This window comes from Arachis stenosperma, chromosome 4, assembly GCF_014773155.1.
Source record: "Arachis stenosperma cultivar V10309 chromosome 4, arast.V10309.gnm1.PFL2, whole genome shotgun sequence".
Lineage (NCBI taxonomy): Eukaryota > Viridiplantae > Streptophyta > Magnoliopsida > Fabales > Fabaceae > Arachis > Arachis stenosperma.
Genome location: NC_080380.1, coordinates 11372454 through 11375886, shown reverse-complemented (window position 1 = coordinate 11375886; position 3433 = coordinate 11372454). Strand labels below are relative to the sequence as shown.

Sequence of the window (3433 nt, the reverse complement as noted above, 5' to 3'; positions counted from 1 at the left end):
AGATGGAAGGAATTATACTTTGTTTTTCTAAGGTTCTTAGTAAAAATATATTACTTCATACTATCGGGTCGTTGAGGAGTGTTGCTAGACGCCAACCTTGATTAATAAATTTAGTATCCGCTTAGTATTGAACCTATGGGGTCACACACTAACGAGTGTTCTAATCTTTGTTATAGAATTATTTAATTATTATTTTGAATTAATCAAATAAATAATTATATTAATTCAAATAGAATATTATTATATTCGTTGCTAGCACCAAGAATATAAGACAATTGAGAATATTAAATGAGATTTGAGAATAATTAGTTATTCTATTTCTGAATTTGAATGAGATCCTAACTGATTCTGTTTTCAAATTGAGTTATGATATGATTCATAAAATTTGAATGATTCAGATTTGGAATTTCAAGATATGATTTAAATTTGAATTGAGAATCAAATTTAAAATCAGTAACAAATCTCATACTATATATATGTACGTCAAGAGTACAGGAAAGACACAGATGAGAATAACAAGAGTTTTATTCCTTTAACTCTACGCATATAAACGTATGTGAGCCTGGAGAAGAATTTTATGGCGTGCAAAGAGTTGCAAGAGGTTTCTCAATTTAGATCAGATGTCCATTGGTCAAGGAGTTGACAGCAAAGATTGGTCTCGGTGTGGATACGCATAGCGCCTTCATACTATCGAATGAGAAAAAGATTTTTACTAGCGTACTCAGGTATTTAGATTTGATCTAATATATATTTATTATTGGAATAAAGTTTAAGCATAAAATAGATCTTTAGAATTATCTTCTTTTCTTCCGCTGCGTGTTATGAACACATGGTAATCCTTCAATATTAAAGCTCTTTTTTCAATTTTCTATGTTAGCAATAATTAAAGTTAACAAATTAAAAAAAAAAATAATTCTTATGAGCGTCTGAATTTATTTTCCTAATATGATTATATAAGTTATAATATCCATCTATAAGGACTTTGAAAAAAGAAATAGCATATATAATGAAAATTATTAAAATTACTTAAGTAAAGAGAAGATATGATTATATGATAGATATATTATTGTAAATCAGTTTAGCTTGAATTGATTTACAATACCCTAGTAAGTCGGCTTAACATAAATCGAATTATATTGAAATGTTATTTTTTTACTAAATTGGTTTAAGTTAGATTGATTTCTATAAGAACAATTTCGAAACAAAAGTCAAAACAGGATAATTGAATAATTTTGGATGCGAAGCAATTTAAAAAAGTGATTTATCCTTGTTATTATATGTAAAATGAACAAGATTATTAAAAGTATTTCAGACCAAAAGGAAAAGGAAATTACTACTTTAGTAAAGCTTCCAATTTCTTGAAAGTTAAAACTCATAGCACCAATTTAAACAGGATATTCCAACTATTGCTAATTTTTCTGGATTGGGTTTTCCCCTTTCAAAAGTGAAAATTCCAATAATGCATAACTATTCAAAAGTACACATGCAACCAAATTTATTTGGATAATTTTGATAGTTCAACGCTACATTTTTTAATTAACACGCTATCTTGTTTAGAGGATCAAGAAATAGATCAGGGTAAAAAGAGAGAATATTCATTGCATGTTCTGATGATAAGAAACATGCATTAATGTTAATCATAAATGCTATAACGTAGGCAATTAGACATGTAGTAAAAGATTTCAGCAGAAAAATCTTTTTGTAGGTTGACATGTTTAGGTGCCTCTACATATAGGAACAAAATTGTAAACTTATTTATCTTCTATTTTCTTTTTTTGACGAGGCATGTATTTAAGAACTTAATTAAAATTGCTATGGAGCCCTCTTGCTATCATGCTCCAGAGTCCAAACTGCAGAGCAAGTTTTATGGAAGCTGTTTCGGATATGTATGATTGCTTGTACCATCATAGATTCCAATCTCAACTACTCAAAACGTTCTGCATTTATTCTCTTGCATTCATTCATTTATCTATAATATCTGAACAAGATTCGATTAGTGGTAGTGTTGAAAAGTACCACATCGTAGAGAACAAGAAGCAACGCTGAAAGCTCTTTACTATAAAAGGAACGTTTTTATGCTAAGCAACTCATACCTTTCTCGGCCTTTTGGCTAAGATCAAGTGTAGTATCTGTTCTTATCAGTTTAATATCTGATATGTGGGCCATAGGCCCACACGATATTAAATTTATTTTTTGAGGGGGATGGGCCTCTACAGTAGCTTGCTACTGGGCTCATCGTGCGTCGCGTAGGCCTTACACTATTGCCTGAGCCTGGCGCGCCCCAATCAATTCAGTCAAAAATCATTTTGTATTTTGTTGGGCTTTTTAGTATTCCCTTTTTGGTGTTTCAAAAAAGAATTTTGTCAAAACAAAAATAATTTATCCTTTTTGGTATTCCTTTGAGCACTTGTTACAAACTTACAATAGTAATTCCAGCTCCACCGCTTCTTGTGGGTAGTGCGTTAACAATCTATGTTTTTTTATTTTTCTTAATTTTTTTTTATTTGAGGAAGTACTTAGCTAATATTTCAGCCGATATAATTTAAAATGTAGAAAAATACTAGTTAACCAATAAGTAAGTAGGCAACATTTCAACTAATGTAATGTAAAATACTAAAATATAACAACCTACTTAATTAAATTTAAATAATGCAATTAATCTGTTTTAATAATGTAATATTTACTTTCCATTTTAGCCAACCAACACAAAATTATACAAAAAACGGCTAATCAATTATATTCATCTGAATTTTTTAATAAATTTTATTTTTGTCCGTGTGTGTTTACTTTAGTACCCTTCATTCTCTTCTTTCTTCATCACTGTTTCATGCATCGTTGGTTTTAAAAGTTTTCATACATACATTTTAAAAAAACAAGCCAAAAATCCTTCACCGTTAATTTTTTTTTGTTTACACATTTATTTTCCCACACCATTTCATTCTCCTTTTTCTTGGTATTCATCACTATTTCATCAATCATTTGCTCATTGTAATTTTTTGTGTACATTGTAATCTTTATTTTTTTAATTTTGATAAAATTCGTTCCGATTCGTGCAATGAAACTGTATGTTAGTAGCGATGCAAGCAACGATAGAGACCCGCTTAGAAGATTGATGCATGTTCTCTTTTTTGTTATATATAATCTTTTTGTCTTCTGTGTAATTATCTGTTTTTTCTTACATAATTATCTCTAGTAAATAGTTGTGATTAAAAAATATAGTTGTAATGAAAAAGAATATTTCATATCTTTATAGGCTAGGAAATATATATGCTCTATAGCACATCCGAATCTTTCTGCACACACCCATGATTTCCAATATAGCACATCTATATTTCTTACAATGTGTTTATATATTTCCCAACATGATACATTCATATAAAGCAATATGTAGTATTAATAAACCCTTGACTAAGATATTATTTTAATTTGCTAT

The 3433-nt window shown here is 29.0% G+C and overlaps 1 non-coding gene across 1 annotated transcript; it reads left to right on the top strand.

The window, feature by feature from the left end:
* The first annotated feature begins 2089 nt into the window (after positions 1-2089).
* On the top strand, positions 2090-2285 carry LOC130977162 (U2 spliceosomal RNA). Its single transcript, XR_009084867.1, has one exon. It is a non-coding gene; the product is annotated as a U2 spliceosomal RNA (small nuclear RNA).
* Positions 2286-3433: the final 1148 nt, after the last annotated feature.